Below are 24,743 nucleotides of genomic sequence, written 5' to 3'. Positions count from 1 at the left end.
AAGTAGGGAAGAGAGGGGAAGATTGATAGCATAGAGCTGCCTTTATGAAACACATATTCTTTGGTATAAATAAGGAAAGCAACTTACATTGATTAAAAAGTATTTTGAATCCTTCGTTGTCTTCTAGATTGCTGGCCTCTATTAAAAACTTCTTAACATAATAGATAGCTTTAATTCTTCAAGGAAAAGAAAAATTATATCATCTTAAAGATTTTCCATATTTATTATATAGATGTGACTTGACTGCAGGGGGAAAAAAGGAGCAAAATCTCTTGTATTGCAAGTTTTAAATGTACCAGGCTAAGGTTTACTTAATTAGAACCTCGAGGCAATAAAGGAGCCCTTTTTAAAATTCTGTGATTCTTAATATGCTAAATAATGCAAAGCTTAGACTCTTCAAGCATGAGACACACATCTGGCAGCTTAACATTTAAATTACAGGGTGGGGGGAATTCCTCACTTCAGTAGTAATTTTCTCAAAGAATAGAATAGGAAATGGATTTCAACTAAATTTAATTTCCTTTTAGATTTCCATCTTGTCTAATTGCAGGCATTTTTAAAGGATCTTTGTATTTGTATACATATTTTCTGTACATTTTATTAATCTTTAATTTGAGATGATTTTCACTGTTAGAGCTCTGGAAAAATAGTGCTATATTTTACTTGTTTTGAAAAATCTTATTTCAAGTAATGACAATGGTATAGAAAACAAAGGGAAAATGAAATTTCAATGGCCCACAAAAAATATTGCTGACAAAAAGTCAGTTCCACTTTTAAGCTTTTAATTTTTTTTCAGTATGAATGTTTTCTCTGTTTTGTCATTTCCTGAATATTTTTTCGTGCAAAAGTTATTATAAGCAGCATTCTTTCTTTATATTTCTCCAAAGGACAGTGTCAGATCCTCGATTAATTTTACAAAGGTCATTTGGAAAAACCATTAAAAATATGCCAAGTAAAAAAGATTAGCACAACTCAGGGAAAACACACTTTTATAAACATATGCATTTATATATAGGTAGGGTACTGTAATGTTACACAGTTTTGACAAGTGTTTTCCTTGTGCACCTCATGCATTATTAAAAATATGACTGTTTCATTTATTTTTCTAGGTTATCCCAGCTGACACATTTCAAAGGCATCAGGAGGTTACTGTTATTTATAATTATTTGATCTTTTTCTCAATATACAAGGATCTGATAATTAAATTGAGTAATAGTTCACATGAAATAAAATGGACTTTCAAAATAATCCATATTTCTACTATTAACACATAGACATGGGTGCTAGTTAGCCCATGACAAATGCATGTATCCATTTCCACTTTTTAATTAAAAAATTAAACAATATTGCAACTTCCAATTTTAGCTATGGCAGAATAGCTGGAGCTAGACTAGCTCTTCTCCTCCAATCCACCATTAAACTGGGCAGAATGCATGAAGCAATTGATGGGGGCATTGGCCATCAGGAAGCACAAGAATTGAAACTTTGGAGACAAATCCTGGCTCTTTACCTGGGCACAGTATTCTAACTGTAGAGCAGTGAATTGGAATGGAATCCAAGCGGAGAAGGTTCCACTGAACTAAGGAGACAGAGTTTGGCATTCCGGGGCAGCTGAAACGGCTGGGATCTGCAACGTAGAGAGAGCAGGGAGATAGGGAGAGGAGAACCCAAAGTCAGTATAGGGACTTCCCCATGAGCCCTTTGGTGACTGTAGTTAATAATACTCTCTTGCATATTTGAAACTTTCCAAGAAAGTAGGTCTTAAAAGTTCTTATCATAAGAAAAAATATATAACTATGTGTAGTTATGGATGTTCACTAGACTGTATAATGTATACTAGTATACAGATATTAAATAATTATTATGTTGTTCACCTGAAACAAATATAACGTGATAGGTCAATTATACCTCAAAAATTATGAAACACAAACTGGCAATAAAGGGGAAAATTAGACAAATCCTTAACCATTGTTTGAAATTTTAACATCCTTTTTCATTAAATGATAAAACAAAGAGACAAAAAGTAAATAAAAAATACATAAATATCTGAATGATACTATCAACTAACTTGATCTAATTGATACTTACAAAGCACTTCATCTAAACACAACAATATACATATTCTTTTCAAGGGAACATAGAATGCTTGCAAGACAGATCATACAGTAGGTTAGAAATTAGTTCTTAATATATTTCAAAAGATTTAAATATTATAGGATATGTTTCTCTGATTTAATAGAGGAAGATTAACAATATATATTAATATATAAATACCAAATATATATATCAAGGCAAGGATGTCTAATCTCATCATTTTATATATTGGAGTCTTAGGCAGAACAACAAAACTTCTAGAAGAAAACATAGGAGAAATCTTCATAATCTTGGCAAAGTTTTCTTAGACAGGATACAAAAATTATTTACTTTAAAAAACAACAAGTGATACATTGGATTTAACAAAATTAATCCTTTTCTCTTCGTGTTGCCATTAGGAAAAATAAAAGGCAAGTTACAAACTGAGGGAAACCATTTGGAGTACCTGTATCTGACAAAGTTTGTATCCAGATTATACAATTCTTACAATTCATTAATAACAAGAACAACTCACTTTCATTATTATTATTATTTTTCACTGTGCAAGAGAGGGCTAAGGGGTCTCTGGCTCTAGTGTCCAGGGCAGCCTCTATTGCCTGCCTCCTTAGGCCTTTATTGGATTTAAAAAAAAATGTTTTTCTTTATTGATTAAGGCATTACATATGTGTCCTTCACTTCTAAAAAGTTATGATTTGGACAGAAGTTTCACAAAAGAAGATATTGAATATCCAAATAATTCATGAATAATGACTAACAATCTTCAGTCATCAGAAAGTGCAAATTTAAACAATAATGTGTTATTGCCGGTTTGACTCAGTGGATAGAACATTGGCCTGTGGACTGAAGGGTCCTGGGATCAAATCCAGTCAAGGGCACATGATCAGGTTGAGGGCTGGATCCTCAACAGGGGGCATGCAGGAGGCAGCCAATCAATGATTCTTTCTCATAATTGATATCTCTCTCTCTTTCTCTCCCTTCCTCTCTGAAATCAATAAAAAATATAAAAAAACAAACAAAAATAAAACTATACTGCGTTACTACTTCACATCCACTAATATACTAAAATTAAAAAGCTTAACAACATCAAGTAGTGATGATAATTTGGCAGAAATTTTCAGACATTACTTGTAGGAATAAAAAAAATAGTACAACTACTTTGTAAATCTTATAGTTTTAAAAATTAAACACTTATATCATATGTCCCAGTAATTAATTCCATTCCTATGTGTTTTTCATGAGAAATAAAAACATATGTCCACAAAACACTTGGACATAAATGTTCATAGTTGACGATCCTCACAACCGTCAAAACTTTGACACACTGAAACATCCATTAATAGATGAATTGATAAATGAATTTCAGGGCATTTCTCAAAAGGAATATTACTTAGCAATAACAAGTGATAAGACTGAAAATATTATCCTGAGTGGAAGAAGCCAGCAAAAACAGAGCAAATACTATATTATTCCATATGTATTAAATTTTATAACAATTCTAATCTGTAATGATAGAAATCAGATAAGTGTTTGAGTGGTTGCCAGGAGTGTGTGTGCATGTGTGTGTGTGTGTGTGTGTGTTTTAGGGATAGGGTAATTAACTCCAAAGGGCATGGGAAATTTGAGGGGTGGTATACAAAGTGTTTAAGGTTTTTACTTGTAGTAGGAGTTACACAGGTGCATATATTTGTTGAAACTCATTGAATTAAAATGTGTACATTTTATTCAGTGTAAGTTAGAACTCAACACATTAATTTTAAAAATAAACATTAAGATATTCTGGATTTAGCCAAAGGAAATGCAGAGTGTGTGGTAGCAAAGTAGCCAATGACATCATGATGCTATATAATGTTTCTATCTAAGCAAAAAATGAAGTGATTCTTGCTCTTACCTTTTAGCATGCACATATCATGCACAGTGTAAGTGAAGAGGTGAGATCTATAAAGGGAGTTTGTGGAGAACCATCAGTCCTCTGATGATCTCATTAGCACCCCTGTCTCCAGTCTTAAATGATTGGTTCATATGTCTAATCAGGGCTAAACATTTTTAAAAAAATGTTTTCAATGTCTTTTTTCTTTCTTTCAGGCTGGCCCTAAAAAAATTAGAAGGAGAACAGCACTTGGTTGCATTGTTATTTATTTCTGAGTGCTATGCTGCTATCCATTCTCCTCCATCTTGAGAATCATGGTTATTGATCCCTTCAGAATTTGATCAGGGGCAGGGCAGGGAGAGAAGGCAGAGAAGGGTTTATTTCTCTGGTGCTGTCATAATTGTAGGAGTTGTTTGGTTTTTAAAAATGACTCATTCATGGAATGCTTTTCTGCTTTGTTTAGACATTTCCTTTCCATATTCTTCTTTTTATCAGGGACCCCTCACTTTGGTGGTGTCTTAGCACTCTTATGTTAGAACTACACACTTAACAGTACACTTCTAAATTTGTTTCATATATATATATGACTGTGAGTGCTGAGAGAAAGAAAGTGATCATAACTGCTGAATGGAGAGACACAGTATAATACAACATTAAGAAAGGAAATGAAAGGAGAAATGAATATTACCCCAAGCTAGTCATCACACTAAGAAAAGAAAAGGAAGTAGAAAAATAAAATAAATAAACAATAAAATAAAACATACTTTTATAAAATGTGATAATTCCCTCAGTAAAAGACACTGTCACACTGAGTTTAAAAGGAAATTACAGCTATATAGTACTTACAGTAAATATATGTGAAAGTGAAAAAGAGAAGTTGAACACCTACTGATGAACTAAACAAAACCAGAAAATTTAAAAAAAATAAAGCTGTTTTTTAGAGATAATGTCAACATCAGGTAAGTTGGCATTTAAGGTTTAAAAGGGTCTAAGCAGTAAAAGAAATACATTATTTTAGTGTAAATTTATAATTTATGAAAAGATATATGACCACCCTATGTGCACCAATAACAGAACATCTGACTATAAACCTAAAACTGTTTTATTTTATGTATGTGAGGGGATATGCACAAAATATAATAACAGAAGCAACCATCTCTGACCATAATCTAATGATATTATAAATTAATTAGAGGCCCGGTGCATGAAAATTCATGCACTGGAGGGGGGTCTCTCAGCCAGCCTGCCCCCTCTTATAGTTCGGGAGCCCTCAGGGGTGGGAGGCAACCCAGCGATCAGGGGAAGGTGACACCCCCATCACACCTCTGCTGCTGCCACTGCCAGCAGCACAAGCCTTGGCTGGCCCTAGTTACCTGAGCCTCAGGCTGGCTCTGGGCTGCTGGGAAGCTGCCATCTGTGGCTTGCCTGCGCCTTGGGCTGGCCCTGGGTAGCTGGGCAGCTGCCATCCAAGGCTTGCCTGTGCTTCGACCAGCCCTGCTTGCCTGAGTCTCAGTCAGTGGGGGGTGCAGGAGCACCCGAGGCCCCTGGCAGGGCTGAGGGGACTCCAGCTGCTCCACAAGCACCTACTGCCCCCCTGGCGAGGCTGACAGGACTCTGGCAGCATGTGCACGGAGCAGTTGGCCCTGCCCCCACTGTGGGCGTCGCCAGCCTGTGATGGTGTGACGGTCAATTTGCATATTACCTTTTTTATAATATAGGATTGTTGAAAGCTGATTCATTGGTGCAAAGGGTTTGGGAAAATAGATCCTTTTATATATTGCTTGTATTTTTTTTCTGTTTTCTTCTACTTTCTTTCTTATCTTAATTTTGGCCATATCAATTACACCATCAATGCATTCTGTTTTAGACTCAAAGCAAGGAACCTTTTGCAATAGTTTACATGATCCCAATCTCAAAGACTGAAGTGTCAGGCTTCTCAAAGAAGTAGTATCTGACCCGTCTGACTTTCCCTAAAGAAGGATATTGTTTGGTTTCTGACTTTAGTTTGGTACAGTGCACTGTGTCAGGGTCAGAAGATACAAGGAAACCTTTGATGTCCAAAATGCATGATCCATACAGACCTTGGCTGGGGAGAAGAGGTTGACTGGGTCACCTTTAGGGAGAAAAAGCTTGCAGACATTGAGACCATGTCCTAATAATTTTACACTCTGGTAATCTCATGAAAAAATGTGCACACAGGCAATTCCAAAGGGCAAGGGCTGGCATCATTCAAACCCTAGAGGGAGAGAAGAGGACAGGCAATATATGACACATGTATACTAAAAAAAAAAAAAAAGAGATGTTGGGTAGTATGGACATTTTGATGCTGTCAAATCTTCTAATCCATGAACATGGTATATTCTTCCATTTGTTTGTATCTTCCTCTATTTCTTTTTTCAATGTCATGTAGTTTTCTGAATACAGGTCTTTTACCTCCTTGATTAAGTTTAATTACAGGCATATTATTTTTGTTGTTGTTGCAATGGTACTAGAATTGTTTTTATTTTGTCTTATTTTTTCTTTCTGAGAGTTTATTATTGGTGTATAAAAACGCCACTGATTTCTGGATATTAATTTTTGTATCCTGCTACACTGCCAAATTATTTTATTAAATCTAGTAGTTTTTTTATGGAGTCTTTAGGGCTTTCTATGTACAATATGATGTTAACTGTATATAATGACAGTATTACTTCATCCTTTCCAATATGGATGCCTTTTCTTTTTACTTTTTGTCTCAACTTTGTGGCTAAGACTTCCAGTACTATGTTGAATGCAAGTGGTGAAGTCAGACATCCCTGTATTGATCCTGTCCTTAGGGAAACACTTAGTTTTTGCTCATTGAGTATGATGTTGGCTATAGGTCTGTCATATATGACCTTTATTATATTAAGGTATGGTCCCTCGTTCCCACTTTGCTGAGAGATTTTTATAAAAAAAATGGGTGCTGAATTTTGTTGAATGCTTTTTCTGCATCTATTGATATGATTATATGTTTTTTATCTTTCATTTTGTTTATGTGATGCATCACATTTATTGATTTGTGAATATTGTACCAGCCTTACATCCCTGGAATAAATCCCACTAGGTCATGGTGAATAAAATTTTTAATATATTGCTGGATCTGATTTGCTAATATTTTGTTGAGGATTTTGGCATCTATTTTCATCAGGGATATTGGCCTGTAATTTTCTTTCATTGTAGTGTCTTTATCTTGTTTTGGAATTGCGATAATACTGGCCTCATAAAAAGCTCAAGAGTCTTTCTTCCTCTTGAATTTTTAGGAATAGTTTGAGGACAATAGGTATTAGTTCTTCTTTGAATGTTTGGTAAAACTCACCTGAGAAGCCAAAGCAATCTATAGATTCAATGCAAACCTTATTTAAATACCAATGGCATATTTCACAAATCTAGAGCAAATACTCCAAAAATTTGTGTGAAACCAAAAAAAGACCCTGAATTGCTGCAGCAATCTTGAGAAAGAAGAACAAAGTATTTGAGGGAACTCACACAACTTAAAGAAGAAAGACAAAGTGTCAAATCATACTACAAGACCATTGTCATCAAATCAGCCTGGTATTGTACAAGAAATCCCAGAAATTGACCCAAGACATTACGCTCAAGTAATATTTGACCAAAGAAGCAAGAACATACAATGGCATAAATACAGTCTTTTCAATATATGGTGTTGAGAAAATTGCACAGGTACATGCAAAAAATAATGAATCTAGATCACCAACATACACCATACACAAGAATAAACTCAAAATGGATAAAAAAAACTTAAATGTAAGTAGTGAAACCATAAAAATCCTAGAAAAAAAACCATAGGTAACAAAATCTCAGACACTTCTCTTAGCAATATATTGCTGATACATCCCTAGGGAAAGGGAAACAAAAATGAAGATAAACAAATGGGACTACATCAAACTAAAAAGCTTCTACATAGCAAAACAAACCATCAATAAAATGAAAAAGAGAACAAATTCTATGGGAGAATATATTTGCCAATGATACATCTGATAAGGGGTTAATTTCCAAAATATATAAATCACTCATTCAATTTAACAAAAGGAAGACAAACAATACAATTAAAAAATGGGCAAAGGACCTAAATAGTCACTTCTTCAAAGTGGACATAAAGATGGCCAAGAGACATATGAAAAAATACTCGAAGTCACTAATAAACAAAGAGATACAAATTAAAACGACAATGAGATATCACTTTACACCTGCTAGAATGACTACGATCAATAAATCAACAAATGACAAGTGCTGGTGAGGATTTGGAGAAAAGGGAACCCTGGTACACTGCTAGTGGGAATGCAGACTGGTGCAGCCAGTAATGGAGTTCCTCAAACAATTAAAAATGGAATTGCCATTTGACACAGTGATCCCACTTCTAGGAATGCATCCTAAGAAGTCCAAAAACACCAACCAGAAATAATATATGCATCACTATGTTCAGAGCAGCACTGTTTACAACAGCTAAGATCTAGAAACAGCCCAAGTGCCCATCAGTAAATGAGTGGATAATAAAAGATGTGGTATATTTACACAATGGAATACTCTGCAGCTGTAAAAAAGAAGGATCTCTTTCCCTTTGAGATAGCACAGAGGGATCTGGAGCGTATTAAACTTAATGAAATAAGCCAGTCAGAGAAAGACGATAGTATCATAGCATCTCACTCATATGTGAAATCTTATGAATAAAATAAATTGCTGAACAAAATAGATCCAGAGGCATAGAAGCATGGAACCGATTAATAAATCTCAGAGTGAACGGGGTAGAGGGAGCAGGAAGAAATTAACCAAAGAATGTATATGCATATATGCATAACCCATGGACATAGATGATAGTAAGGTGAAGGCTTGGGGGTTGGTTGGTATGGTATGGAGGGGGTCAATGGGGGCGTAAAAGGGGAGACATCTGTAATACTTTCAACAATAAAGATAAATTTAAAATAAATAAATAAACTCTTTACATATATTAAAAAGAAAAAGATGTTGGGTCAACCTTTTTGTCAAAGCTGTGGCTCTAGGGAGGCACTCCAAGCTCAGCTTCTGGGCCAGGCTATTTGTTAAAAGACCCTGGGGGCAGACCTTGGCATATGGGTTCATTAAGTGAGGGGTCGTCAAGTCAATGACTTAAGAGGCATAAAGCTTAAAACCTGCTTTTTTGATAGCTCTCTTCATTTGTTTATAATTTAAGAAACACTTGTTAATCTCTGTGTTCAAGATTATAGGAGAAACAAAGGTGAACAGGACACATTGTCTGCAAGGAGTTTGGATCTAGGTGGAAGGTGCTATAGCATCTAGTGGGTAGAGGCCAGGGATGCTGCTAAACATACTAACAGAACAAAACCCAGGACTGCCCTCACAACAAAGAATTATTCAACCTAATCAATCCAAAATGTAAATAGTGCTGAGGTTGGGAAACTATAATAGAAAATAAGTCATGCAAAATATGAAAAAAAAAAAAAGGGATCTCAGGTGGGACGCACTGGGTACAGGCAGAGAACAGAACTCCTTACTCGCAAGTTTTTATATTGAACCATTGGTTGGAGGTGCAGAGGAGTTTCTTTGAAAATTTGATCCCAGAAATAAAGGTAATGATAGAGAACCTTACTGGGATGAGGGTAGGAAAGCAGATCAGACACAGCTGCTGCTTATCAATTGCATCCCTGGGGAGAGACCCATAGTAGACTTCTACTTGAAGTTTATACATTGAATTAAAACCAGGAGCATAAAACATCTATGAGCCTCCTTCTTAGTATCATTTCTTTTACCCCCACTTGTCAGGCCTTATGTAAGCACTTACATTCCAGCAATGTAAGCTTACATATCCTCTGAAGTGAAAATCTGTAATGTATTTTTGCACTTTTTGTTTTTAACCCCAGGAAGCATTTTTAATAAAATTGGTTCTTGCCCTTTGGACTGCAGTCTCGAGGTCTTAGAAAAGGACCAGGAATTACACAATAAGGTAAGATAAAGGCTGCAGAAGTTGGCTTTGAAAAGATCATGACAACAGCAGTCCCTGATTATTAACTATGATTTCTTAAAATATATTACCAGGTAGAATGTAATTTGGTCTTCAAAGGAGGTTTTGAAGTGCAGGGCATGCTAAAGCAGCTGACGCTTATGAAATCAGTAGTGCTAATAAATTTTTATTACATCCGAATCAGACTTCTTTAAGCTGTTGAAGATGTTAGTAAAATTAATCAGTCTACATTCCTTTTTCCAGCTTGGGCGGGGTGATTAGGAAATGTGCTGATTGTACTGTGTTTTATTTGGCATGATCAAGGCTGCCAGGAAGTCTGTCCAGAAAATATCTTGATAAATTTATATAAATTACATAGCTTGGGCTTCCAAATGCTGGTTAAATTAATTTTACTGGTATTTCTGTATCCAGTTTTTAGATACCTAACCATTTCCAAAATCTATATTCACATAGACCATGTGACTTTTAGTTCTAAATATTCAGAAAATTTAGCGTGGATGGAAAAGTAAAGTGAAAAGATTGCCCTCCAACCTTACCCTTTCTAAGACAAATGATCTGAATCATTATCTTAATTCTCCATTATTCTGACTAAATAAACATAGAGACAAGCATTATGCTGTTATCTTTAAAACAAATTTTGTTTTCATCTTTAAATAGTGAACAACCATCTGATTGAATTCTGAGTTTTTAATGTCCAGATGCATTTACAATTGTGGTTGTTGCTATACTGTAGTCTGTATTAAAGAAGAAAACTTAGAAATCAAAAGTTTGGTGAAATTTGTAATAATGGAAGATAATATTTATTGAGTGCTAGAAAATTACTAGGTGCCAGGTTATGCTCTCAGTCTTCTCTATCAAATGACTCATCTTATTCTCACAACGAAATGGGATAGATACTACTATTATTGTCATTTTCCTTATTTTACAGCGGACAGAAATAAGGAATGGGAGATGGATTAAATTAGCCAAAATAACCTTGTTAATAAATATATAGATGGGAGTTGAGCCAGTCTTTCTGTTTCTAGAACTCATATGTGTATCCATCATGAAATAATACTTTGAAAAAGTTGTGTTTTTCTTTATTCTTTCATCCAGGTATATGCTTTCTACTTCTTGGGTCTTATAACCATTAAGTGCTAGCATATGAAAACAAAGGACCATTTGATGGGAAGGAGAAAAGTTCACATCCTTTATATATATTATGTACTAGGTTTATGTATACTCTTTGAGAAACTAAAGAAAGGATATCTCCTTGACACTCTAAGATATTATGGATCTAATATTAGCCTTTAATTCTTTTTTTTTTTTTGGTAAAATTTTCATACCAATTTTTGGCCTTAAATTTTGGGATTACAAGGAAGGCTACAGTGGGTAAGATGAGGGAGACTACAAAACCTAAAAATATTTTCTCTATTTTTTGAGTGTACATGTTTAATTAAGGAGTTCCCTTTTCTAATTTTATCTTGAATAATATATATATTTTAAATGTGAGTCAGTTGCTTGGAAAAACAAGCTTTCCCTGGGAGTAAGGCACTTTGAGAAGGTATTTTAAGTCTGAATTTTTTTAGGAATCAACTTGTGCATGTTGGGAATATCTCAGTAAGTTTATTGTTGTGGGAAGACAGAGGCAAAAACACACTCAAGTTACAAGCGACTGAGTGCTATGGACTAGGGGGGTTATAATGCTTACTAAATCTAAGTTTGAGACTCCTTATTTCAATTAAGAGTTTTCCCTTTTTTCATCTTTTCATGGTATTAGGAATTAATTTGGATCTTCAATTGATATTAAAAATTCTAACCTAGAAAATTCATAGTATGGCTGTGAAAAAAATAGAGTTAATGCACTTTACACATGAAGCATCAGTTTTTCAAGTAATGGATGACCAGAAAACAATTGGAATTTGTGGTCCTAAGTGTCCAGAAATGCTGGTTGTTTTCCTAGAGGGCAGTAACAGAAGCCGGGGTGTTACTTGAGGAATCTCTTCAGGTAAATCTGAGCTATACAGACAGGGTATGATACCTCTGGATACTGCTAATGCAAAGCCTGTCCTGAAAAATTCTTTGGTAAACACATCAGACATGAATTAAATAAAGAAGAAATAGTATTCTTGTTAGATGGTCTCAGGATTTAGGCTGGATTTAATTTGGAGTTATGTTTTTTTATTTTTTTTGGATGATAATAACAGCACTGATGGAATTGAACATGATGTCATATTTATTTGCTTTGATACTTCAGATGCACCTGGTGTTTGTTGTTATCTATGACGTGCAATTCTGTGATCTTATTAACACAAGCTTCTTAACAGAGTACCCTCACCCCAAACCTTCCTCCAGTGTTTTTTTTTTTTTTTTTAAATAGTGCACATTACTGGGGCAGGCATTAAAGCTTCATGCTGCTGACTTCTGATCTTCCCAGGGCAGTTCAAAAGCACAAGTAATCCTCAGGATTCAGCCCTTTAGTCACTATTTCCTCTTTCTAAGGCTCTCTCTTTTGATGAAAGAATCCCCTTGCTCTTCATCTGTCCAGATGGGCAGATGAACAGTGCTCCGCAGAGCCCTGCATAAAGACCCTGTAAGAGTTTGGGGAAAATGCCGCTGCTAAGTGGAGCTTAATTATGCTAGCACCATATAGCTTTTCCACTGCACTGTCATTGGCCTGTGAACTGCAAGCCTGCTTTCTCCACACAAAGACTTACCCTCTCACCGGTTCCATCATTGTCACTCTTCTCCATTAACTGATTGGCCCATGGGAAGAATTATGGTCAAGGGGCAAAAACTCTGAACAGGATAGGGACCCTGGGCTTTGCTTCCTACCATACAACACAATTAAATGGGCTTATCATGTCATGAGATGCACGGCTCTGAGATTAAATATAATTTGTCTTCTTACAATGTTTACTACTTAGCAGATTCATAGAAATGCTGTAATGAATGTGCAAAAAAGGATGTTAAATGTTCCATTGATTACCCATGCTACATACAATGTATTTTGCCAGATGCTACTTATATCCTTAATATTCTAAAGCATTAAGTGCTATACTCCCCACTCCCAGGAATATTTTGAAGCTATTGTTTCAGTTTGTCTTCATAAAAATCCTATGATCTGTATAGAAAAAAATATTATCTTCATTTTCAGATTAAAAAACTTAAATTCGTGGACTTTAAATAATATAAGTTGCAAAAATCCTGAATGGACTTGCATGGCTTCCAACCATGACTTATTGGCCCTTTTCACTGCAACACTATACTCTTTAGTTTTCAAAGAATTTAAAAACACTTATTGCCTCTCATTTTATGTTGTGTTTAAAAGAGTGCTAATTAATTGGTTTTGGTTTTGGCAAGCCTCATAAAGCAAGTTTTTAGTTCATGAACTTGAAAATCATAGTCTGAATTTTATCAGTTTACATTTGAATATTTCCTGTTGATTTCTTCAGTGGGTCAGACTCTGAGTAGCCATAGACATAGTATATAAAATGTGACATTCAGGAACAAATTTGAATCACCAATTTCTCTTTTAAATATAGACATTCATTTTTCTAAAACATTATTATTGAAATAATCGGTGTGTTTTTTTTAAATGATGATTTTATTTGGCTTTAGGGTATAAAGAGGACTTAGAATTGTAATGGACCTATTTTCTATCTTTTAAATGTTGACAGTGTCCTAGTTAAAGTGTTATTTTCAGGTATAGATTCGGAACAGGAGTTTGTGGTTGGCAGATAGTTTTACCTCCTTCATATGAAGAAGCTCCCACATGCCGGACTCACATGAGAATTTTCCTGAACATATTTGCCTCCTTTTTGGATTTAAAACTCATTTCTTTGTGTTTTTGTTCCTCTTTAGGTTCATTTCTTTGGAGATGAACTAGTATTTATGATTTTATGTCTTCAAAAACATCTGTTTGAAGGAATTTTTAACATATTAACATATTCTTTAAAGAAAATCCAAAGACTCATAAAATTTTTGCTATTTTTAGAATCCACAGGTGTTTTTATTTGTGACTAGGCAACTGGAGATGGAATTCATTGTTGCTGTTTTGGTATAAGTACTTAATGAAATACCTCTAATAGCTATTATTGAGTAACTATTATATGCTTATTACCATTTTAGATGCTGTGAAAGATAGACAAATATACCGCATCCCATTTCCACCATGAATTTAGATGAATAATAAAGACACATACACACAGATGAAACAAATAGAAAGTAATTTCATACACTCTATCATGAAGCAGCTATACTTTAACAAATTAGGAACTTTGGGTAAAACAAATATATGGTGCAATTTTGGTGGCAATTTCAATTTTCTATCCAGTGATTGATAATAATAAAAGCATAATATGCTAATTAGATTGGACGTCCTTCTGGACGACCTTCCAGAAAAAGCCGGGGCTGCGAGGGAAGCCTGGGTCCCGGGTGCCTGCCGGTAGCCGGAGGGAAGGAAGGCATACTCTTGCACGAATTCCGTTCATCAGGCCTCTAGTATTGAATAAAGTGTCTGAACAACTCATGAAGCTATGCAAATCAAGTATATTTAGTTAGGACAATTTAAAGCTCTCAGATTTTAAAAGAATTTTGCCAATCTTTAATTTATTCAGGAATCAAATATATAAAAACACTACCACTGGCTTCTTTTCTAAGAAAATACCAAATGGGAGTGGTACGGTACTGTGGAAGGGCCCAGAGGCCCCAGGGCCCTGGGATGGGAGGCCGCAGTGGCTTCCACGAAGGATTGGGCAGCTGGCATCTGGAGCAAGGTTGCAGCCAGGGTGAGGGCCAGGGCCAAGGCCACAGAGCTCTCAGAGGCAAGGCTGGGGACAAGAATTGGATCCCCATCACCAAGCTGGGCCGCTTGATCAAGTACATGAAAGTCAAGTGCTTGGAGGAGATCTGTCTCCTCCCTGATCATCAAGGAATCAGATCATTGACTTTTTCCTGGGGGCATCACTCAAGGATGAGGTTTTGAAGATTATGCCCATGAAGAAGCAGACCCATACTGGCCAGAGGACCCATTTCAAGCCACTGGGGACTACAATGGCCATGTCGGTCTGGATGTTACTGCTGTCTGTGCTTGGTCATCATCCTGGCCAAGCTCTCTGTTGTCCCTGTGCAGGGAGGCGACCAGGGAAACAAGATCAGTAAGTCTCACACCATCCCTTGCAAGGTGACTGGCCACTGTGGTTCTGTGCTGGTGGCCTCATCCCTACCCCCAAGGCCACTGGCATTGACTCAGCCCCTGTGCCTGAAAAGCTGCTGCTGCTGGCCGGTATCCACAACTGCTACACCTCAGCCAAAGGTTGCACTGTCTCCCTGGGCAACTTCGCCAAGGCCACCTTTGAAGCCATCTCCAAGACCTACAGCTATCTCACCCCCGACCTCTGGAAAGAGACCATGTTCACTAAGTCTCCTTATCAGGAACTCACTGCCCATATTATAAAGATCCACACCAAATAAATAAATAAAGACCCACACCAGAGTTTTTGTGTAGAGGACCCGGGCTCCAGCTGTGGCCACCACATAATTTTATATGAGAAAAATAAAGTGACTTAAGCCATTTAAAAAATACTTACACTAGCCCTAGCCAGTTTGACTCAGTGGATAGAGCATTGGCCTGTGGACTGAATGTCCTGGGTTCAATTCCAGTCAAGGGCACATGCCCTGGTTGCGGGCTCTAGATATTTGATGACAGATTACTTCCCCTGCGTTTCACTCTAAGGTTTTCCTGACTACTATAACCTGCCTGTGAATCCAAAGCAACATTTTGCAGTTTCAAAATATTTCAGCTACATTATTGTGAAAAATCATTTGTGAACTGATATCAAGGAATTCCAGGCAACTCTCCTCTTGCTAATGATAATTAAAAACATTTGAGAAGTATGTAAAGAAGAGTTTTAACACAATGATCTTATAAATGCAGGTCTCGCCTAATCTTCTTCTTCTTCAGGCTAGTGGTTTTCAAATGATTTTGCAGTAGCATTTTGTAATAAAATCTTATAGGAGCTCTCAACATATAAACAGTTGAAAGTTGAACTGTTTTGGTGGAAGGGGAAGAAAAGCTCAGTTAGGTTAGCTGCTCCCTTTCTCTGTTCCTGCCATAGCAGGACTCCTAAGAATCTCTTGTTGAACTGCAGGGCTGTTTCTCCAATGGGTCAATGTGTTTTCTGGACCCATCAGCATGGGCCACACAATTCTCTCAACGTCCAATAAATTAGCTCCACAGACATTGTATAGTCTTGAGCTTAAATTTATGTTTTTGAGAATCACAGGCTATGGAATTCAGGAACTTGGGTGGCAATGCTAGAATGAAGTGGCCTGTTAAAATAGAAAGCAGAGGTTGCCAGTGAGTCCTGGTGGCCTTCAATCTCTGGCTCCTATGTTCCTGAAATCCAGCTGCCTTCCTGCCTTCTCCATAGGTTGGTAGTTCAAACCTTCCTTCAAATTCCTTTTTACTGAAAACTAGTTCAAGCTGAAATTCCTTTATTTTCAACCAATATTTTAGACTTAATACAAATATGATGGCCCCATTTTTCTTTAGTTCTAACAACATTTATAGAAGTTGTTTCATGTGAGATAACACAAGCATGTACGTGACACAGTCTACCATCATAGATGTGAGAATTCAGTGAGAGAATCTGGATGGTAAAACAATAATTTCAATGCAAAAAACTATGGCTAATTATGTTTCTGTATGGTCAATGATTCTATAAGTCATTCTGCAGAAGGTGTCACTGACTATAAATAAACTTTCAATCTCCTAAAATATTTCATTTTCCCCATTTATTTAAATTCACTGATAAGGGAGAAAGCCAGACTGACACTCTGTGAAAGAAAAATCAACTGCTTGGAGAACTGGAGAAATTGAATTCACAGGATATATATTACTTAGAGGAACTGGAAAAACATAGATTTTCAGTTTGGTGAGTAACTGTATCTTTCTATTTTTAATTTAATTTTTTTGAATTCAATGAATCTTTACTCATTCTATTCTTTCAGTATTCCTTTATTGAACAAATATTGATTGCATGCTTATTGTAGGCTATACAATTTGTGACTTGGGAAAGTTCATAGTCCAATGAAGTATATGGATGTTTAAAAACAATAATGTGATGTGATAACCTTACTTTTTAATTGCACAAATTGCCACATATACACATAGAGAAAATGGTCAATGAATTGTTTAAGAATAGTGAAAAGTTCTCAGAAAAAGTTTGAGCCAAATCTTGCGGAGAAGATTACAGCAGAGAAATGGTGACAGTTTTGTGTGGACAGTATCTGGAGAAGGAATTGAAAAGCATGGCTGGGGTTGACACATGCTGTAAACATTATTTCACTTGAGTATCTAAGCAGTTCCTAGTTATTGCTCTCTTTACTTAGAGGTGTGTATACAGGTAAATCTGTTTATGAAAGCATGCATATAACAAATATGAAAATATATGTAAAAGACTGAGCAATGGAGTTTTTCAGAAGTAAAGATTACAGGATTTTGCAATGGTGGGAATCCTCAGCGGTTGGGGAAGGAACAACAGTGAGGGATGTGTGGAGGAAAGGAGAATATGGAGTAGCTAGTCAAAATCTTCTGTCCCAAAGTACTGCCCACCTCAAGATTCATGCCCTGAATGGTTTTTCCATTGGGCATTTATCTACCTTATAAAGAAATAAGGTAGTCTTGCTTCCTAAGGAGTTTTCTCTTACTCTTCCATCCTGGAACCACTATTGAGAGGACCTGGTATCAGCTCAAGTTTTGTTTATCCAGTCACATTTTTTATAAGTCCTACTGGTTTTCACTTAAATTTAAAAGTCTAAATACTTTAACCAAAGCTTTCCTCTAGCAGCTGAAGTGTGGTCTCCAGGCTAAACAGTGAGTTGTTCCTAGGATCAAGAGATGTAGGCCTATGCTTAAGGAATATCAGGCAGGAAGGCGAGCCCAAGAGCCTAGAGGACAAGAAATATGCATGTCTCTTCTAAAAATGAAAACATATACAACTAATGGAATTTTCAAGTAGGAAAAGACAATTTCCCTGTTCTTAAGAAATCTTGGTTTGTGATAGTTTCTAGGGGGAGTATGACAAGCACAAACACATTAAATTTCATTCAGTAAAATAACAGCAAGAGCAGATGCAAGCTACTGACTATGGGGTGCAGATGAGAGAGATGGAGCTTCTGTTCGGTCATGTGTTAAGTTCCTGACCCCTGTTTGAGGTTTGCCTGGACTGGAGAAGCAGCTCAATTTAAGCTCTTAGGCTCCTAGCTCCTCCATTTGTCCCTGTTGCTTCTCTAGGTTTTCTCTGATGACTCAGGTCTCTGTTGGCCTACTTTGGTTGGGATGACCTAGTGTATACAATTTCACAATATCATTATTATTTTATACATAGATTTAAAAGATTAAGAGTTTACAAGGATCTCAGAGATTCAGTTTCTGATAGATCCTTTAAGATGCAACTCTGAGGTATTACTCTTAGTAAACTTTTCCCCATTCTCAAAGTCAAGACTAGGGATTGCAAGTACAGCTCTAAGGACAAATTCTGTCCTCTATCTGTTTAGTAAAAAAGAGTTTAATTGGAACTCAGACACACTCACTTGGTTGTATATTGTCTTTGGCTCTCTTTCCCCACAATGGCAGAATGGAATAGTTAAGGCAATGACAATATGTTCCACAAAGCCTAGAATGTCTACCATCTAGCTCTTTGCCAAGAAGTTTGCTCACACTTGCCCTACACAGACTTAGATGCTTCTCTGTTTTCTCCTGACACTCACATTATTTTTAAGATATTCATATGCTTGTCTCTTTCACCAGGTCAGGTTCCTTATGTGTTTTGGTTTTCTGCATGATCAATCACTGGAGGCTTGGTGGCTTGAAATAGCCATCTTATTTGCTCACAATTCTGTGGATTGGGAATTCAGGCAGGGTACATGGTGGAAAATTCATGCTCCACCATGTTGGAGGCTTCAGCTAAGGTGGCTCAGTTAGCTGGGGTCTTTAATTGGGACCATCTATCTGGGGCCTTGGGTTTGCTATCAGTTGAGATCGTCACTTTTCCACCTGGGTCTCTCTCCACTGATGCTTAGGCTTTCTCACAGCATGGAGCCTGGATTCCAAGTGGCATTTTTGTAAACACAGAAGGTGGAAACTGCAGATATCTTAAAGCCAAGCCTTCAAAGTTACACAATGACTTATACCGTATTCTGTTAGTCAAAACATGTCACAGGGTAAGACAGAGGAAGAATAGACTCTACCTCTTGATGCCAGAGTAGAAAGGTGACATTGCAAATAAGCATGTTGGAAAGAAATATATTGGGGGGGGGGGCATGTTTTGAAACATTACCTAGTGAATTTTGCTTGATTCACTTCTGTATGCATAGCTTATAGCATAGTATTCAACAAATATTTCTCAAATAAGCTAAAAGAAATGGAAGACTGTCAGCTTTGTAGATAGACCTAAGTATGAATTCATTTTGCCATTGCTCTATAACCTTGAACAATTTGCTTAAATTCTTTGAAGCTGTTTTAGACCATATGTTAAGACATAGGCAAAGTCTCTCCAAATTCAAGAAGACAGAAATCATATCAAGTATCTTCTCAGATCACAGTGGCATAAAACTGGAAATCAACTACAATAAAAACAATCCAAAGAAATCAAACACATGGAGACTAAACAGCATGCTATTAAACAATGACTGGGTTACCAGAGACATCAAGGAAGAAATAAAAAACATCATGGCAACAAATGACAATGAAAACACAACAATCCTAAATCTATGGGAAACAGCGAAAGCAGTCCTGAGAGGGAAGTTCATAGCTCTACAAGCCTACTGCAAAAAACAAGAAACAATGGTAATAAATTACCTAACCCTACAACTCAAAGAGTTAGAGAGAGAGCAACAAGAAAAGCCCAGTGTAAGCAGAAGGAAGGAAATAATAAAGATCAGAGTGGAGATAAACAACATAAAGACTAAAGAAACAATACAAAAGATCAACAAAACCAAGAGCTGGTTCTTTGAAAGGATAAACAAGATTGATGAACCTCTAGCCAGGCTCACCAAGAAGCAAAGAGAGAGGAACCAAATAAACAAAATAAAAAATGAAAGAGGTGAAATAACAACAGACCCCACCGAAATACAAAGGATTGTTACAAAATACTACAAATAACTCTATTCCCACAAACTGGACAACCTGGAGGAAATGAACATATTCCTAGAAAAATATAACCTTCCAAAACTCAATCAGGAAGAATCTAAACAGCTCAACAGGCCAGTAACTATGGAAGAAATTGAAGCAGTCATCAAAAAGCTTCCGGCAAACAAAAGCCCGGGGCCAGATGGCTTCACAGGAGAATTTTACCAAACATTCAAGGAAGAACTAAAACCTATCCTCCTCAGACTATTCCAAAAAATTCAAGAGGAAGGAACACTTCCAAGCTCCTTCTATGAAGCCAGCATCAACCTAATACCAAAACCAGATAAAGACAACACAATGAAAGAGAATTACAGACCAATATCCCTCATGAACATAGATGCCAAAATCCTCAACAAAATTCTAGCAAATCGGCTCCAGCAGTACATCATAAAGATCATACACCATGACCAAGTAGGATTTATCTCAGGGATGCAAGGATGGTACAATATCTGCAAATCAATAAACGTGATACATCACATAAACAAATTGAGAGATAAAAATCACATAGTCATATCAATAGAAGCAGAAAAAGCATTTGACAAAATCCAACACCCTTTCTTGATAAAAACTCTCAACAAGGTGGGAATAGAAGGATCATACCTCAACATAATAAAAGCTATATATGATAAACCCACAGCTAACATCATACTCAATGGGCAAAACTAAAACCATTTCCTCTAAGAACAGGAACAAGACAGGGATGCCCACTCTCACCACTCCTGTTTGACATAGTACTGGAAGTATTAGCTATTGCAATTAGACAAGAAGAAGAAATAAGAGGCATCCAAATTGGAAAAGAAGAAGTAAGGCTGTCCTTATTTGCAGATGACATGATATTGTACATAAAAAACCCAAAAGACTCCATCAAAAAACTAATAGACTTAATAAATGAATTCGGCAATGTAGCAGGATACAAAATTAACGCCAAGAAATCTATGGCATTTCTATATACCAATAGTGAACTTACAGAAAGAGAGACTAAAAAAGCAATCCCATTTACCATCACACCAAAAAAACTAAGATACCTAGGAATAAACTTCACTAAGGAGGTAAAGGACCTATACATGGAAAACTACAGGACATTGAAAAAAGAGATAGAGGAAGACGTAAACAGATGGAAGAACATACCATGTTCATGAATTGGTAGAATCAACATCATTAAAATGTCCATACTACCCAAAGCAATCTACAGATTCAATGCACTCCCCATCAAAATACCAACAGCATATTTCACAGACCTTGAAAGAACTCTCCAAAAATTCATCTAGAATAAAAAAAGACCCCGAATAGCCACAGCAATCCTGAGAAAGAAGAATAAAGTAGGAGGGATCTCAATACCAGACCTCAAGCTGTATTACAAAGCCACTGTTCTCAAAACAGCATGGTACTGGCACAAGAACAGACATATAGATCAATGGAACAGGATAGAGAATCCAGATATTGACCCAAACCACTATGCTCAATTAATATTTGACAAAGGAGGCATGAACATACAATGGAGTCAAGACAGTCTCTTCAATAAGTGGTGTTGGGGAAATTGGACAGATACATGCAAAAAAATGAAACTAGACCACCAACTTACACCATATACAAAAATAAACTCAAAATGGATACAGGACTTAAACATAAGACGGGAAACCATAAAAATCCTAGAGGAATCCACAGGCAACAAAATCTCAGACATATGCCAAAAGAACTTCTTCACTAACACTGCCTCTAGGGCAATGGAAGCTAAAGAGAAAATTAACAAATGGGACTACATCAAAATAAAAAGCTTTTTTTTACAGCAAAAGAAACCATCAACAAAACAACAAGAAAGCCCACTCTATGGGAGAACATATTTGCAAATGCTATCACTGATAAAGGTTTAATCTCCAACATCTACAGGCAGCTTATGCAACTTAATAAAAGGAAGATAAATGATCCAATAAAAAAATGGGCAACGGACCTAAATAGAATCTTTTCAAAAGAAGACAGAGGAAGGCCAAGAGACACATGAAAACATGCTCAAAGTCACTAATTATCCGAGAGATGCAAATCAAAACGACAATGCGGTACCATCTCACACCTGTCAGAATGGCTATCATCAACAAATCAACAAACGACAAGTGTTGGTGAGGATGCGGAGAAAAAGGAACCCTCGTGCACTGCTGGTGGGAATGCAGACTGGTGCAGCCACTGTGGAGAACAGTATGGAGTTTCCTCAAAAAACTGAAAATGAAACTCCCATTTGACCCAGTAATCCCACTCCTGGGAATATATCCGAAGAAACTAGAAACACCAATCAGAAAGGATATATGCACCCCTATGTTCATAGCAGCACAATTTACAATAGCTAAGATTTGGAAACAGCCTAGGTGCCCGTCAGCAGATGACTGGATCAGAAAACTGTGGTACATCTACACAATGGAATACTATGCTGCCATAAAAAAGAAGGAATTCTCATCATTTGCAGCAACCTGGATGGAATTGGAGAACATTATGCTAAGTGAAATAAGCCAGTCAATGAAAGAAAAATACCACATGATCTCACTCATTTATGGATAATAAAGAACATTATAAACTGATGAACAAAAAGATAGATACAGAGACAGTAAAGCATCAAATAGACTGTCAAATTACAGGGGGAAACTTAGGGAGAGGTGGGGGAGATAAGAGATCAACCGAAGGACTTGTATGCATGTATATAAGCATAACCAATGGATGCAAAACTCGGGGGGGTGAGGGCATGTATGGGAATGGGTTGGGGGGGACAATGGTAAGATATGTACACATATAATACCTTAATAAAAAAAAATTAAAAAAAGAAAGATACCCAACTTAATCCCTTCACCTTTTTTACCCACTCTCCCTAACCCCTTCCCCTGACAACTATGAGTCTATTCTATGTATCTATGAGTCTGTTTTTATTTTGTTTGTTATTTTATTTTGTTTATTACATTTCACAAAGGTGAAGGGATTATGCAAAAAAACACAAATGACACAGACAACTGTATGATGATTACCAAGGGAAAGGGGGGAGGTAGAAGAGGGTAAAGGAGGGTTAAGTGGTGATGGAAGGAGAATTGACTTGGGGTGGTGAACATACAATACAATACACAGATGATGTGTTATAGAATTGTGCACCTGAAATCTATATACTTTAATTAACCTATGTCACCCCAATAAATTCAATAAAAAAGAAAGGTACCCAACTAAGTTGCCTCTGAGTGTGTAAATGAGAACACTATTCCAGAACATTTTATGTGGGTGGGCCTGCTGCCAGCAGTGTCCGGTGAGCATGGGCAAGGGTCCTCTTGGTTGTTCCTGGTGGAGTTGGAATCATGGCCATCTTTTCTGGGCCAAAGGATGTTTAATTTTTTTTAGAGATATATATATAATGGCCAGATAGGATGACTATCTTTTGCTAAAATTTTAGATAACACAAGCTATCAAAAGTGTATGCCTCGATACTTTTATAGTAGATTCTTTATTTCCGTCTGTCATAAGCTCTCATGATACCCACATATCTTTTTTTGTGTGCAACTCGTCATATGAAGATTATGTGTTCAGTACCCCCCTCTCCCCCATCAGACTGTAAGTTTAACTAAATTTTACAGGAACAGAGATTAAGTCAGTCGTGTCCTTTCTGGCCTATCTACAATGATGAATAAATTGCAAGCACTTAATAAATATTAATTAAATTAATACATTAAAAAAATGAGGGGTAAAATAAGAATGTTGACATTTTCAGAAGACAGATCTGGGGAGAAGACCAATGGCATACAACTTAACTTTAGATGTCTTGGACTAGTTTTTCTACCGGGGCTGTTGTTTCTACCTAGTGAGCATGTTTCTCCCCTAAGAATTTTCCCACTCATCCCCTTTTCTGATAACAGAGCACCCTACCCACGACACATATCCCAAGGGGTTGGGCTGTGATGTATAATAAGTCTCTATGGCCACTATGATTGGTTCAGGGCTGGGCACATGAACTGAACTAAACTAGCTGCCCAAGCCCTTTCCCAAGATTGTATACTTTGTTACTTGGCAATAGAAATTCTTTCTTCTCTCCGCAGTCTTAAGCTGGAATGATTTAGTTTGATACTCCTTGTGGCCCTGTCCACACTTTCTTTTTACCACCCCTACTCCCCCTATCTCCTCTTGTTGATATTTTTCATTTATTGCCTGTTTAAAACAAATAGATGTAGAAATCTCATGATGCTTTGCAGGTGACACGTCTTCTGTTCTATTCAAAGGAAAACCAATAAAAGCTGCATCAGAGAGACTACTCAAATTCGCATTAATGATGAGTCTATATGGATAAAATTATATGCCTACACGAGAACATGTATTTTAAGTAAAAAAGATACTGTCCACAGGGACATTTTTTAAAATTTATATTCCTATGAGGGGAAGGAATTCAGTGAGAAATTTTACAATGTCCATTCAGTTATTTACATAAATAACCACTCATTTGCTTGGGTAAACAGAACTATAGGATCTCCTTGCCTGTGGATCGATTGGGTTCCCTGATTCCTAATGCAGTACCTTAATGTTTGCACAGTGGCTTCTCTAAAGAAGTAAGTCAGATTATGTGTGAAATTCCACTGGAAGTAGTGCTAATGAAT

The 24,743-nt window shown here is 36.6% G+C and overlaps 1 pseudogene across 1 annotated transcript; it reads left to right on the top strand.

The window, feature by feature from the left end:
• Positions 1-14,610: 14,610 nt before the first annotated feature.
• LOC307102753 (small ribosomal subunit protein uS5-like) lies at positions 14,611-15,413 on the top strand (annotated as a pseudogene). Its single transcript has one exon. The product of its transcript is annotated as a small ribosomal subunit protein uS5-like (transcript).
• The last annotated feature ends 9,330 nt before the right edge of the window (positions 15,414-24,743 follow it).

The sequence above is a fragment of the Cnephaeus nilssonii genome, assembly GCF_951640355.1.
Source record: "Cnephaeus nilssonii genome assembly, chromosome: 7".
Classification (NCBI taxonomy): domain Eukaryota; kingdom Metazoa; phylum Chordata; class Mammalia; order Chiroptera; family Vespertilionidae; genus Cnephaeus; species Cnephaeus nilssonii.
Note: the sequence above shows the minus strand (reverse complement) of the source record. Positions and strands in the feature narration are given on the sequence as shown.